This window comes from Strongylocentrotus purpuratus, unplaced genomic scaffold (assembly GCF_000002235.5).
Source record: "Strongylocentrotus purpuratus isolate Spur 01 unplaced genomic scaffold, Spur_5.0 spur5_scaffold_9, whole genome shotgun sequence".
In the NCBI taxonomy this organism is placed as follows: Eukaryota; Metazoa; Echinodermata; class Echinoidea; order Camarodonta; family Strongylocentrotidae; genus Strongylocentrotus; species Strongylocentrotus purpuratus.
Window position 1 is genome coordinate 24,353,028 of NW_022145615.1, and position 16,525 is coordinate 24,369,552.

The 16,525-nt window shown below is 35.3% G+C and overlaps 1 long non-coding RNA gene across 2 annotated transcripts; it reads left to right on the plus strand.

Moving 5' to 3' along the window:
• The first annotated feature begins 3,144 nt into the window (after window positions 1–3,144).
• Window positions 3,145–11,533, plus strand: LOC115920695. 2 transcript variants are annotated; one of them, XR_004062466.1, is made up of 4 exons: window positions 3,145–3,429; window positions 8,021–8,048; window positions 9,531–9,579; window positions 11,500–11,533. It is a non-coding gene; the product is annotated as an uncharacterized LOC115920695 (long non-coding RNA). The 2 variants fall into 2 exon arrangements; XR_004062465.1 differs by lacking the exon at window positions 11,500–11,533 and having other exon boundaries at window positions 3,154–3,429; window positions 9,531–9,841.
• The last annotated feature ends 4,992 nt before the right edge of the window (window positions 11,534–16,525 follow it).

Genomic DNA, 16,525 nt, shown 5'->3' on the forward strand with positions numbered 1-16,525 from the left:
GAAATAAATAAAAACTAGAAATTAATTCGTCATGGGGACGAATTAGGTGGTCTGTCTTCAAGCTTTATGATAGATTATAATATTTACTATATTGAGAAAGGGAGAAGTTATATAACATGTAACAATGATGATCATCATGATGATGATGATGATCTTGATAGTAATGGTGATGACGATGATGATGTGATGATGATCATGATGATGTTGATGATTATCATCAACAGACCACGATGACATCAGACTGAAAAAATGAGAGAACATTAAGATAGTATATAGTCTCAGCTACAACATACTCAAAAATCAACAAAATCAAGCCGAAATAACGGCGATATTGCTCGCAAAAGACAAGAATGTAGAATCCAGATTTGAGAAAAAGTCATCTCCCATAAGGATTACACGCAAAAAGTAATGGATCTATTGATAATAGGGTATATAAAGTAAATATGGTTGTTTATTACATTATTTGCGATTGTACGTGTTTTAATATTCAAAGGAGATGTAGAGTGAATGGTCAAAAAGAAAAAAAAGTGAAGAAAAAAATTGTTGGATACCCCGGACTCGAACCAGGGACCTCGAGGTCGGAAGTCAGTGCGTTACCGATATACCAAACATTTCCATAGAGATTACACGTAAACGGAAAATGGAATGCACAAATCCCACTTTGTAATTGAAATATGAGCATGATCCCGGCATCTGATCGAAAAATAAAGGGCACACTTGTGATAGCTTATTGTCTCAGCTACAACATACTCAAAGTTCAGCGTAAACAAAGCTAAAACGAAAGATATTGCTCGCAAAAGACAGGATGTAGAATCCAGTTTTGAGAAAGTCATGTCCCATAGAGAATACACGCAAATGTAAAAATTGACATGCCTCCTTTAATCGCAAAAATACGCCATGATGCTTTGTCAAAATGAAAATTTTTGTTCACTGCATTTGTAGAAATTGTCTCAGCTAACATATCAAAATTTGGAAGAAAATTGATCAATATTTACAGAGATACAATCAATTTTCCAAGAATCTGCTGACGTCATAATATGCAAATTGAAATTTGAGTTGGGAGGCCATTATGATGACGTCATGAGTTAATTGAGGTCAAATGAGACATGAAATCATATTTCCAATTCATACTCTATCAAAATATGAAAACAAAATTGGGTTCATCTTGCATCCTAAAGCGCTACAATGATTTTGTATAGGCATGTTTTTGCCCATGTATGCTATGTATTACAAGAGCTCGCACGCACGGAAATTTATCTTAAACGGACGCTCATTCCGTTATTAATGGTCAGAAAAGGTGAACAAGGTATCAAATTGCTTGGAAAAATGTGCAAATATGATGACAGAAAAAATTGGCGATTCTATTTAGAAAAAGCAATACGCGCGAAAACGCGCGCGCATGTGCGTGCGCGCGTTTTTTGCAAAATGCTTAAAATGGCCTGAAACGTATGCAAAAAATTTGAGACGATTTGGAGCATTTTTATTTTGCGCGCGCGTGACGCGCGGACGTACGCATGCGCGCGCGTTTTCTGACCTGAAATTGACCGGACGGATATTGACCTTAATCGTGATAAATATGAATGAGATCCTTTCCGTTATGAAGATATGATCATGAGTAAAAAGTACAAAAAAACACAAAATGGCGCCTGGATGACGTCATGAAACTTGATGACCTTGAAAATGTTACTCTACGTCTCATGACAATGACCTATGACTGTGCCAAAATTGAACGAATTGACTAAACTGATCTTGAGTTATCCTGTTAACAAAAAAGTGTGAAAATAAATAAAATAAATAATAATAATATAATAATAATAACTAGACTTGAATTCGTCACGAAGACGAATAAGGTGGTCTGTCTAAGTCTTATGATAGATTTGAGAATGGGAGAAGTTATATAGACATGTAAACAATGATGATGATGATGATGATTCTTGATAGTAATGGTGATGACGATGATGACGATGATAATGATAATGTTGATGATGACGATGATGATGTTGATGATTATGATCATGATCATGATGATCATGATCATGATCGTGAGCATGATCCTGACATCTGATTGAAAAAATGAGGGAGATTTAGATAGCATATAGTCTCAGCTACATTATACTCAAAAATCAATAAAAAACAAGCAAAAATAACGGCGATATTGCTCGCAAAAGACAGGAATGTAGAATCCAGATTTGAGAAAAAGTCATGTCCAATAGAGAATACACGCAAAATGTGAAAAATTGACATGCCTCCTTTAATCGCAAAAATACGCCATGATGCTTTTGTCAAAATGAAAAATCGTGGCGACGGCATTTGTTGAAAATTGTCTCAGTCGGCTAAAACATATCAAAATTTGGAAGAAAATTGATCAACATTTACAGAGATACACTGCAAACAGTATGCCTAGGGTGTGATTGTTACGTCACAATGATGGAGTTCGGTCATAGTGCGCATTTTGTTATATGCGTAATATACATTGTCATGGTCACCAGCAGCTGGTGCGCGATGAAATGTACAACTGGCTCGATTATTGCTCACTACTTTCCCACGCATTTTGCCGTTGACTTTTCAGATCGAGCAATAATATTTATAATGTATTTCGTATAGGCGTGTTTTTGCCCATATGCTATATATTAAAAGAGCTCGCACGCAATAATGCAAGGCCGTCCAGAGGATTTTTTTTATGTTGGAAACCGGGGTAAAATGCAATAAATTATTGAAAATTTATTGCATTTTCTGTTTTTTTTTTAATTCATGGAAACTGCCCCCTACCCTAGCCCCCGCTGCGTACAGTCATGGTTCAGTGACAAAGCAATGGCCTCGTAACTGTGAGGCCCCAGGATCAAAACCGTGTCGATGTGCTATAAGGGCCCTTTTGTGGGGCATTAATCCTCATTACTGTCATTTATGACTTAAGGGCATAGGTCCCCTAGTTGATAAGCATAGGAGCATATACATGATTTAGCAGTCACGCAAAACACACATTGGCAAATCATTGTTCAATAAAATCTGAGAATTATACTATTATTTATCTAGATCTAGTATTTTTAATTATTTTTTAAATAATTCCATAAATTCCGGATAAAAAAAAAATATTCCACCTTTATGAGCGACAGTGTAGGAGGCTGCCCCCAAAAAAGAAGTGGGCGGGGACGCTAAACATGTATATTCTTTTTACATGGCCTAAACGACAAGGTATCAGATATCCATTGTTTTGACATTCCTTTTCCCTTAGATATAAACACGCAAAATCATGCATTTCGTGAGAAATTATATGCGCGAGAAATATACTGGGCGAATTGTCTGTAGGGCGAATTTAATCTGACCAAGATTTTGGCCGATTCGAATTGCATGCACACTCGTACTCATGGTCATATGAGTATCCGAGTACTGCTGTTTTGTGCTGTTGTGCTGATTGCTAGCTTAGCTTTGGTAAGAAATCGGTTGTTGCTATTGTATTACTTTATCGTGAATCCTTTCTTATTAGTTTGTTGGAGATTTTGCGTTATCGCATAAGTGTGTGAGTGTATTAAACTTTTAAAGGCATTGACTTTGTTTATATCTATAATAATGTTTGCAGTTACAAATCAAGTCTGAGATGCGATACATCTTACGTATACATGTATAGCCTAGGGTCTACGTGTAATATCATCAGCTCAGCGAGTGTGATTGTGATTGAATTTGAAGCCCTACGAAAAACAAAAAGGAAGTGTTTCAAAAAAGTGAAAATCTTTGACTCAGTTTGACTTTGAGTGACCGGTTTTACCATACTCATTTCCCCCAATAGACCGTAGACCTAGTCTAGATCTAGTTCTAGATCTAGGTCAGTGTTGTTATAAATTAAAAACCGTAAGTCCGTAGGGATCTAGGCCTAGTACTATACTACTACTAGATCTAGATACTAGATCTATCTGACTATAGGCCTAGATTAGGGAGGCCAATGCCCGGGCGTAAGGCTTCTACGCCTACGATTTGTGCGCTCGTCGTCCAACTCCAAGTCAGAAAATTACCAGAAGAAAAAAAAAGGGGAAAAAAAAGAAAACAAATATCTAGGGTCTATGGAATAAAATGTATAACAAATACACAATTAAACACTCCACAACATACCTATAATCACGGATCTGTAACGATCTTTCACCATTTATTGACGATCTTGCAGATTTTGACGTATTTTGATCCAAATTGGGCTAGCAGACGAAAAAAACGGACGCACAAGAGAAACTAGAGGGTGATGAGGTTAGCTCACTAAAATCCTTCTCAATGACTGAAGGTAGATCCTAAAAATATGGAACCAATTTAATATCAAAGAACTTTTGAAAGAGATTAACATATCAGATGTGCACAAATGTCACTTTTAACAACTAGAAAATATAACGAAAAAAGATTATATCTTTTTAATTGCAGATTTTTACAAACTGCACATTCGAAGGTAGATAGAGTACGATGTTTTTGTCAATCTTGCGTTGGTTTGAGCCCCATACTAGCTAGAGCCATCTCAAATTGAGAAGGAAAATTGTGAACAGAGACCTCATTGTTTGAGCCCCAAATAGAAGTCTTGCGACATCATAATATGAATATTTATGAGCTCCGGTCTCATCGCGCGCAAAACAAATTTGACGTAGTCTCACACATAGTACCTTTTTCTCAGCACTAGACACCAGTGTCGTGCAGTAATGTATGAGAAGTGTAAAAAAAGACATTTCAGTAAAAAAAAAAAAAGTCTACGTGAGCAGTCTATACTCCAATTGAGAAGTGTAATGAATGCCATGATTTGAGCGTGTGTGTTTTAGTGTATGATATCATCATATGGTTAGTGAGAGAGAGAGAGAGAGAGGGAGAGAAATATCTCCGTAAGTAGTACACGTCTATCAATGCGTGCAGTCATATTTGATTCCGTATTGTGATCGCTGCATGCAAGTGCAAGTTGGATTTATCGATCGATGATAATGCAGTGTCAGATCTTTACTGATGTCTGAGGAAATAGTAATTGGAATACATCACAAAACTAAGGTAGGCCTATTTTATTTATTTAATTTTTAATTACTTTCTTAATTTACAATGAGTGGCTTTCGAGCTTTCTCTCCATTATGTTTTGACCCTCCATGCCATGGCTAGCATGGTCGATCGCGGCTTGCATGCAATTACCGTACCTGGCCTGCAGTACTGTGTCGGTGTGTGCGACTAATTCAAGGCTAGCCGGTGATGATGAATGTACTTTCGCGCGAAGTTTTGAACTTGTTGTCCGGGCAATGACCATGATGACACGCCCATTCCCTCGGGCCTGTCTAATTCTCAACGTAATTGAAATTGATTGTTTCAAGGCTCTTACGTACGGCCAGGCGTAGAAGGAACCTCATAGGAACTAGCTGGATATCTCCTATTTTATGGAACTTCTGGAGTCGGCAGATGGGTGAGTTTTCTTAGTGAAAGAAAATGCTTTCTTTTAATGTTTGTTTTATTATAAACAAATTAGTAATTAAAAAGTTAGATTTGGGCATTGGCCTCCCTACCTAGATCATAGATCTAGACTAGACCTAGATCTAGTCTAGATCTATTAATTTCTAATTCCAATCATAAATATCTTGATAGTTGATAATTAGACAGGTCACAGCTGACAGGCGATCGGCTTGTAAAAGTCATGGGATAATAATTATCGCCTCGCCAAAGAAGGAGGGGATCTAGACCCCTGTATTAATATGCTGCTCGATGCCCTTCCTTCTTTGTGCCGTAACAAATCTGGTTTAAAATAAATAACTTTAGTAATGTTTGACGGATTTTAATGAAATTTGATATGAAGGTAAATGGTAGATCTATAAAAACACAGCATAAGGTCAATTTCGGAGTTTGTAGGTCAAAGGTCATGGCTCATTAAATATGCGAATCTGGTTTCTATTCGATAACTTTAGTAATGTTTGACGGATTTTAATGAAATTTGATAGGAAGGTACATGGTTTAAAAACATAGCATAAGTTCAATTTTGGAGTATGTAGGTCAAAGGTCATAGCTCATTAAATATGCGAATCTGGTTTCTGTTTGATAACTTTAGTATTATTTGATGGATTTTCATGAAATTCGATATGAAGGTACATAGTATAAAACACAGCATAAGTTCAATTTCCGAGTATGTAGGTCAAAGGTCATAGCTCATTAAATATGCGAATCTGGTTTAAAATCAATAACTTTAGTAATGTTTGACCAATTTTAATGAAATTTGATATGAAGGTAAATGGTATAAAAACACAGCATAAATTCAATTTCGGAGTATGTAGGTCAAAGGTCATGGCTCATTAAATATGCGAATCTGGTTTCCGATCGATAACTTTAGTAATGTTTGACAGATTTTAATCAAATTTGATATGAAGGTACATGCTATCAAAATACAGCATAAGTTCAGTTTCGGAGTATGTAGGTCAAAGGTCATAGCTCATTAAATGTGCAAATCTGGTTTCTATTCGATAACTTTAGTAATGTTTGACGGATTTTAATGAAATTTGATAGGAAGGTACATGGTATAAAAGGCAAGTTCAGACTAGTCTCGGAAAAATGCGCAGTGCTCGTCGTTAGCTGTAATGCGTATCAGAACAAACCCAAACAAAGACGTGATCGTAACGAGAAAAAAATCATTAAAAACTACGAGAGCACAATTGGAAAGACAACTACTCAAAATTATCGTAAGCAGATACATAACTTGGAGGAAGAATACAATAGTTGTCCAAGAAAAGCCACATAAATAGTGATATTTAAGGAGTTACTACAGGTACAATCATTATCCGAATGGGCCTGCTGATATGTCAGAATTACACGTGTTTAAATTGAACACGAGGCTATAGAAACCAAATACCGCCCTCTACGGTGAAAAGCAGTATAACAAAGGATTCTAGTATTTGCAGCAGGCGATAAAAATGTACCCAGTTACTCCTCGATTATCACAATTTCTGTGGCATTTCTTGGGCGATTATTGAATTCTTTGTCCAAGTTATGTACCCGATTATGGTAATTTTGAGCAGTAGTTGTCTTTCCAATTGCGCTCTCGTGTAGTTTTTAATGATTTTTTTCTCGTTACGATCACGTCTTTGTTTGGGTTCGTTCTGGCACGCATTACAGCTAACGACGAGCACTGCGCATTTTTCCGAGACTAGTCTGAACTTGCCTTGCAACAGCTATCCGTATCGAAACTTCGTGATTACCAAGTAATTTTCAGCTTTTAAAAAAAGCATGCGATGTTTAAAATAAGAGATAAATATTTATTTTGTCTTTAAAAAATTATATGATCGGTATATTGTAAAGAAGAATTTTTTAGAAAGCTGTTTTATTATTCTAACATTCATATTTTTTGACCAGATTTATTCAACCTGCATAAATCAAAATGGCGGCTGGAACGTTGTCATTCTATTTTTGCCCCAGTTTTTTTACTTTTAGAGGCACGATAATGGCACTAAACATCGCCAATCATGGATGAAAATAATGTCAAATGGAAGAATATACCGATCTGAGCCGAGGTATGCATTAGTTAATTGATTTGATTGATAAAAAAGGTCACTTTTAAGGGACATACTGATGATAATAATCATGATATGCGCTTTTTATAGAGGCAAGTGACAAATCCTGCGAGCTGATTTCGGGACACCGGGTCCCGATAGGTGCAAGGCCGTCGGGACCCGGTTTATGAAAATCCCGACATGACTCAGGCCTAATCAAAACACGGCCTAAGTTTGATTTCCCAGTATATAGGTCAAAGGTCATAGCTCATTAAATATGCGAATCTGGTTTCTGAAATTGATAACTTTAGTAATGTTTGACGGATTTTAATCAAATTTGATATGAAAGTACATGGCATCAAAACATGGCCTAAGTTTGATTTCCCAGTATGTACCCTGCGAGGGGATGCTATGCTTTGCGTTGACTTGTTTTATTTATGTCATTTAGCATTATGAATGAGGGCTCATTATTTGTATTTATTGTAATATATTCATATTGGTATTTTATTAAATGTAATTTTTTGTTTTTTTTGTTTGTATTTTAGGTTACTGAGAGTTCAAGAGTTGCAGAAAGTAAGTTGATATGCTTAGAAAGGCTGAAGTCAAGTAGTTTTTAAATTAAAGCTATGACGGAATGAAACAGATCCGCATAATTGGGAACAATTGAATGCAGAATACGAAAGCTATGGCTTTTAGAAATTGTCTATATAACTTTTTGGACACTACCAAGTTACTTTTAATTATGTCAGTAAAGGTATAGACCAGTTTTGGAAACGCCCCCCTCTCAAAAAATGAAATGGTACCTTTTATTACCAATCATGTGAAAGAATATGTTTTGACTAATACCTGATGATACAAATTTTGATACTAATTGATATATTTGGTAAATTATATCTATCCGGAGTGGATAGATATCGCGCATGTGTCGCATAGTCCCATATACATCTTTCTGTGTACAGTGCTTGTAACTTTACCATGACTGGGTCAAATTTCTCATCATTTTGATGATCCACAACCTTTCAGTACACACCAATACTTACCGTATATGCTAGATGATCAACCTTTTGTGATCGATTCCACAACGTTTCCGAAAAAGTTTGTTTAAACACCTAGTGCAAATGATAGATGTATTTTGATTTTAGTCCAATGCAATACATATAGTACAGGTGACCTTGCCTAAGTCGAACTTGGATAAGTCAAAAATTGCTATGGTTGAACGTCTACACGTAGCCCATCCTGTTTTGTCCCATTATTTTATAACCCTCCTAAATCAAAATTTGTCTAAGTCAAAGCTATTTTATGGGTCCCAAAAGATTTGAGTTAGGCCATTAATTTTTGTTTACATGTTTAGCGTCCCAATGCAATCGCATGACCAAAACTGGTCTTTACCTTTAAAGGTACTATGTCCCATTTGCAGGCCAACAAAATGAGAAGGCTACATTCGAACGGCATTTGAAAGATAATACTAATTTAGAAGTTCCCTAAAAAAAAGGGGGGGGGGGGGCTTGAAAATGTCTTTAAGTTGGAAAATAACGACTATTAGTTGTCGAATCGACTTAAGAACTATAGAGCCAGTAAGTAATGGTCTTATTTTCAGACCATTGTACCGAATGGTCGTACATTTTATGCTGCGCAAAGATTCAATCAGTTTAATTTTGGCCATTACAAGCAGAAGTGGGATATTGATGTTGACAAATGTTCATATACCCTTTACAGCTCATTTTATGTACATGTATGTTATTACCAAAGAAGAAAAAAGCCAGTGAGTCACTCAATAGTGTCTGACAGGGAAGCTAGTATAGCAAGTAAACGGGTTTCTTTGCATAATATGAATATTAGGACACTGCTAATGTTTAAATTTGACAGATAGGACATACATGACATATTCATAATTTCTGCAAAGTTCTACATAATTTGATGTTGGCTGCAAAAGGGACCGACATAGTATCTTTAAGCATTGGATGAGGGCTCACTATTTGTATTTATTTGTGTAATATATTCATATTGGTATTTCATGAAATGCAATTGTTTTTTTCTTTTCTTTTTTTCTTTCAGGTTATTGACTGTTTTCAGAGTTGCAGAGAGTTGCAGAGAGTTGCAGAGAGTAAGTTGATCTGCTTAAGAAGGCTGAAGTCAAGTAGTTTTTAAATTAAAGCTACAATGGAATGAAACAGATCTGCATAATTGGGAACATAATTGAACGCGGAATAGGAAAGCTATGGCTTAATGAAATTTCTATATAACATTTTTGACACTTCCGTAGGTATGCAACATAATTTTGTGGACAATTCATAATACTCTTCCATTGGGTGTAGCCAAAATTTGAAGAGAATCCATAGTGAATTATGTAAGGAGTTGATAAAGAAGAAAAAGTTTTTTTCATTGAACACCTAGTGCAAACGTATAGATGTATTTTGATTTTAGTCCAATGCAAAACATATAGTACAGGTGACCTTGCCTAAGTCGAACTGGGATAAGTCAAAAATTGCTATGGTTGAATGTCTACACGTAGCCCATCCTGTTTTGTCCCATTATTTTATAACCCTCCTAAATCAAAATTTGTCTAAGTCAAAGCTATTTTATGGGTCCCAAAAGATTTGAGTTAGGCCATTAATTTTTGTTTACATGTTTAGCGTCCCAATGCAATCGCATGACCAAAACTGGTCTTTACCTTTAAAGGTACTATGTCCCATTTGCAGGCCAACAAAATGAGGAGGTTACATTCCAACGGCATTTGAAAGATAATACTAATTTAGAACTTCCCTAAAAAAAAGGGGGGGGGGGCTTGAAAATGTCTTTAAGTTGGAAAATAACAACTATTAGTTGTCGAATCGACTTAAGAACTATAGAGCCAGTAAGTAATGGTCTTATTTTCAGACCATTGTACCGAATGGTCGTACATTTTATGCTGCGCAAAGATTCAATCAGTTTAATTTTGGCCATTACAAGCAGAAGTGGGATATTGATGTTGACAAATGTTCATATACCCTTTACAGCTCATTTTATGTACATGTATGTTATTACCAAAGAAGAAAAAAGCCAGTGAGTCACTCAATAGTGTCTGACAGTGAAGCTAGTCTAGCAAGTAAACGGTTTCTTTGCATAATATGAATATTAGGACACTGCTAATGTTTAAATTTGACAGATAGGACATACATGACATATTCATAATTTCTGCAAAGTTCTTCAGAATTTGATGTTGGCTGCAAAAGGGACATAGTATCTTTAAGCATTGGATGAGGGCTCACTATTTGTATTTGCGTTGCCAATTTGAGGATCCCCATAGAAAGTACAACAAGTGTTTTCAAACTTTCATAACTCTCTTATTTTATAGCCGATTTTGATGAAACTTTTTTGAAATTGCTTCTCTCATATTACTCTTTCGTATGAGATGATTTTCTCCTTGGGTTTTGGTTCCTTTAGTTTTTGTGAGCAGATTTTTTACATTTAGGGTGTTTTATCACTATGACTATATGACTATGACTTTATTTTGGTCTCGGGATGCTCCACTGAGACTATCTTCTGGTTCCGCAAATCCCGGCTTGCCTTAATAGACCGCTGGCACCCGCGCCCGCACTAGTGGTGACGATAAATTGTGCACTGCATTTAATAGATGCACACAACACAGCGCTGTTGCAAAAGCGATAGTGGCTGGTCTTCTTACTTACGAAAATGCCAGATTACAAGTACTTAACATCTAAGCACACTTTCCAGCATCGCTCTAATTAAAGTAAGTATATTCTAGATTCTAATCTATAATCCATATTAATTCATAAACTTCATAATATGGTACAAACGAGCCCTTATCAGGGCTTTTCAATCATGTAAAAAGTGAATGGGGCTGGATCTGGCACATATCTATGTTGACTTAAAGGGGAAGTCTATTTTGAAGCAATAGTGATTTAATAATTAAGTCATTCTCATTTCAATAGATACGAGCTCCTTGATGATTTCTCAAGAATTGCCCAGACGTGTCTATTGAATTTAATTAATTTTTTTTTCTATTCCTTTCTGTCTTTTGCAGGACCGAGGGTGGTACACTCCAAAGAACTCTCCAAAGAACTCTCCAAAGAACTCTCCAAAGAACTCTCCAAAGAACTCTCCAAAGAACTCTCCAAAGAACTCTCCAAAGAACTCTCCAAAGAACTCTCCAAAGAACTCTCCAAAGAACTTGAACTTGCACTTGAACTTACACTTGAACTTACACTTGAACTTGCACTTGAACTTGCACTTGAACTTACACTTGAACTTGCACTTGAACTATCTTGAACTATCTTGAACTATCTTGAACTATCTTGAACTATCTTGAACTATTTTGAACTATCTTGAACTATTTTGAACTAAAGAACTTCCAAAGAACTTGCACTTGAACTTGTATTTGAACTAGCACTTGAACTTGAACTATCTTGAACCTTGAATCTGAAACATACATACTGAATGAAACTTGAATCTGGAAATCTTGAATCGAATCAAAACTGGAACAGAATATTTCTAAAGATTGTATTGCCATTTTTAGAAGACATAATTATTGTCAATTATAAGAAATTATTGGTAGTTTCTAGAAGGAATTAAAAGTAAACTGAAATAAAAAGAAGAACAATAGAGGGAAAGGAATCTAACTCTAATTCCTGGAACTTGATAAGACCATACTTACAGTTGAAAGCAGTAATATTGTAAATCTTGGGAAAGAAAAAAAAGAGGTATACATTTTAAAGAGTAAAGTAGATTGGAAAAGTAGTCGTTCAAGATAAATATTGGAAGTTTGAAGGACTGTATTGCCATTTTAGAAGACATAATTATTGTCAATTACAAAGAAATTATTAGCAGTTTCTAGAAGGAATTAAAAGTAAACTGCAATAATAAAAGAAGAATAATAGAGGAACAGGAATCTAATTCTAATTCCTGGAACTTGATAAGACCATAATTACAGTTGAAAGCAGTAATATTGTAAATCTTGGGAAAGAAAAAAAGAGGTATACATTTTAAAGAGTAAAGTAGATTGGAAAGTAGTCGTTGAAGATAATATTGGAAGTTTTAAGGACTGTATTTTAGAAGACAAAATTGCTGTCAATTAGAAAAAAAATCTGGGCAGTTTCTAGAAGGAATTAAAAGCAAAGTGAAATAAAAAGAAGAACAATAGAGAAAAAGCAATCTAATTCTAATTCCTAGAACTTGATAAGACCTCTATTAGAATTCAAAACAGTAGTATTAGTAATCTTGGGAAAGTAAAAAGAGCGTATACACAGCAAAGAATAAAGAAGATTGAACAAAATAGTGTGAAGAAGGCAATATTGCAAGTTTGAAAGACTGTATTGCCATTTTAGAAGACATAATTACTGTAAATTAGAAAGAAATATTTGGCAGTTTCTAAAAGGAATTAAAAACAAACTGAAATAAAAAGAAGAACAATAGCGAGAAAGCAATTTAATTCTAATTCCTAGAACTTGATAAGACCATAATCACACAAAATTTGTGTCAATATATAGAGTCCTAGAAAAGTGAGCGTTGTTGATTGTAAAGAGAAAAGGAAAGAAATCCTTCGATATATAGTGTTCAGAATTTTAAAAATAAAAGTAAGCTTGATTGTAGAGAGAGTAAGAAAGAAGATTGGGTCAGGATAAATATATAGTTTTAGAAATATAAGTGAGGTTGATTGATTTGAGAAAGAATAAGAAAGATATTTTGATCAGGATATAAAGTGAACCTGTTTGCAGAGAGAGAGTAACAAAGAAATTAGCAATTTGGGAACTTATATAGGCCTACAATACATTTAGGCTATTAATGACCTACTCATAATTTTAATAAAAAACGCCATCTTGAGACAAAAACATTATAGCTCCTTAACACAGTACAAGCTAGTGTATATAAAGCTAGGCTATTGAAATACCATAGAGTTTAATATCAGTAAGGATTAGTTTTTCATAATTCACAATAGGAATATTTAAATAAAAGACTATTGGAGTAAGGAATATATACAGAACATTATATATCAAAGTTACAGAACCGTTAATTGTAGACTTGTAATTATTAACCAGAACTGTTGCAAGTATATAAGCAAAATTTACCATGATGGATACAATTGAATTTAAGAAAACACTTGATGAAATCATGAATATACTGACTAGTTGTGCATTGGTGACCAACCCAGATCTTAATGAATGCTGTATCTGTAACAATGAAATCAAAGAAAATGAAAGTGATGCAAGATGTGACTGTTGTAGTAAGCATTTTCATGTGACATGTATGGGATTCCCTTGTGAAGACAGACTGAGTGACCTGACATTGATCTGGATTTGTTCATTTTGTGGCAATAACAACATGGCTCATCGCATGTTTGATCAAGTATGCATCCCTTCTCATTTCAATAGATACGAACTTCTTGGTGATCATGATGAACACTGTTACTTGGATTTGAACCAATCAAGGACCCTATCAAGTACGACCAACAAAAGAAAATGTGGCAGATCAAAGAAGAGGTATGGTAAAAAGGGAAAGAAAACCAATCGATTGAGAGGAACACAACATCATATAACTGACAGGCAAACAAATGAGTCTGATAGACATAATCCTTTGGCTATGGAAAATCCATCCAAATAGAACACGAAGAGATGCAAAATGAAAAATTTGAGGATGACTGGGTAATTGTGAAATCAAGGAAGACGAAATGGGTGGAGAAACTAAAATCAAGAAAATTGTATCCCAAATCAATAGATGATCATCAAACAGACAGGAAAATCAGAAGAAAATCAGTGAATGGCAAAGTCTTAGAACCTGGTGTAACTTACATCGGCAAAGCAATGAAGACATTCTATGAAAGCCATAGCAGGAAAAAAAAGGAAGACCGAAAGAAAGTTGATTGTAAAGAAAAGAAGGTGAAATCCGAGAAAAAAGATATCAGTGTTCAATCTTACACAGAAACTCTTTTAGGTTTATATGCCTACAGTGTGCAGTCCCCACATGCAATGAAGTTGTATAATGACATGTGTGTGCAAAGTGAAACGGCACAAACACGATCCTGGGCAGACATAGCAAGCAATTTGCCAACTCAATCTAGAACAGATACATGTGTTGATATCGATGTATGTACTTGTAATCTTTTTGAACAGATCAAGGATTTGCGAAAGTACAGAGTTCATGCTGGTGGCAAGAAAAAAGAAGCAAAGAACAAGAAAGGTCGAGCAAGGAACAAGAAAGGTCAGTCTTCCAAAGCCGGGAAAAAAGGCACTGATGGAAATCACTCTTCTGATAAATCAGAGATTAGATTTGACAAAGATGAAGGAATAGAATTAGCAGTAAAGAATGAGAAGCTGGATACAAAGAAATCTATGAATGCAAGTGACCAAGGACTTGATCCAAATACATGTAAAAATGATGAACACTCAGACCAGCATATTTGCAATATGAAAGACAACAAAGGTTCAGATGGAGTTGTGCAGGACGATTCAAAGAATAATCTGTTGAAATCAAATTTTGATGAAAATGGGGAAATTGAAACGGACGATGATAGTGGCAGTGATGTTCATATACCAGTGAAACGTTCGTGTGCAAGAAATTGTATAGAATCTGATAGTGATACAGACACAAGTCCTGGATGTGATTTATTCGATAGAAGTGTTTTACCACAACGCAATATGCCTTTGAATGTTTGTGATAGACCAAAAGATATGCCCATAAATGAACCAGTAGACAATGTCTGTGAATCGGTATTGGAAAATGATGATATGATGAAAAATGATTTTTCAGATGTTTCAGATGGTGTACAAGAAGATGCAGTGTATGACAATGACCTGAAGAATAGAAGCTTTGATACAGTAAAAGATGGTACAGACAATGATACTGATATGTCATTTAATGATCATGCTCATTCAAGGAATCCTTTAGAATCTTCTTCAGATTCAAATATCAAAGATGAAGACATTGAAAAGGCAATAGATGCTAATATGTACACATGTACTGATGAAACAGAAACAGAAGTTGAATTTGTAGCAGATCTTGGATTACGTGATAGACCAGATAAAGATTTCAAATTTGTACCCCTCCAGAATAATGACAAACAGAACATTTGTTCAAAACTGAATATCAGATATATAGGCAAAGGCTGTGATTCAAGGTTAGATAGAAATAGCTCTATTGGAGTTCCTTTACAGAGTAAACAAATTACTGGTGATGGCAATTGTTTCTTTCGTGCAATTTCCTATGTAATTTCTGGAACTGAGCGTAATCATGCAATTTTAAGAAATGCCACTGTGAAACATTTATTGCAAACCAAGGACATGTTTAGTAATACATTGAGGCAAGAATATAGAACAGTCAGAGAATATGTTTTGAAACGTAGAATAAAGGAAGACGGAACGTGGGCTACAGACACTGAAATTAGCGCTTTAGCAAATTTAATCGATACTGATATTTATTCATACAATGACCAAGTACCATGTTGGCAATTGTACTCTGCAAAGAAACCTGGAAGAATCAATATTGTTACATCTGATAAGGGAATTTATATACTGTACACAGGAAATGTTCATTTTAATGTTGTTGAATCTGTAGATTTTGTCAATTTCAATTCATTAGAACAGACAAGAACAACAAAGAGAACTTTGCCATGTCCATCAATTCAGGCTGATGTTAAAGTAAAGCATGTGTTCAAGAAGTGTAGATCCAAGTGTCAGATAGAGGAAGAAATTGATGAAGTAGTGGATAAGTCTCCTGAAACATTTCAAAACCATGTTGATCCAAAGGGAAAAAAACGTAGGCTCACGTTGGAAACTGGTACGATAAATCACGATGAGAGAAAAGGTACTGCAAATCTTTTTGACATGACATATGAACAGTGTGCAAGTAATCAGTCTAAATCAGTCGTTCACAACGAACGTAACACCAAGGACGAAACCCTTGAAAGTGATCACAAAGACAAATGCACGAGAGTTGATACACAAATAACGCTGGTTGCCCAAGGGACATTCAATCAAGGGATACAAGATTTGGTGACTTAAGTGGAAAGCAGTGTGTTACCAATTCACTTTCTGCACTGTTGTATAGCAAGGTAAAAA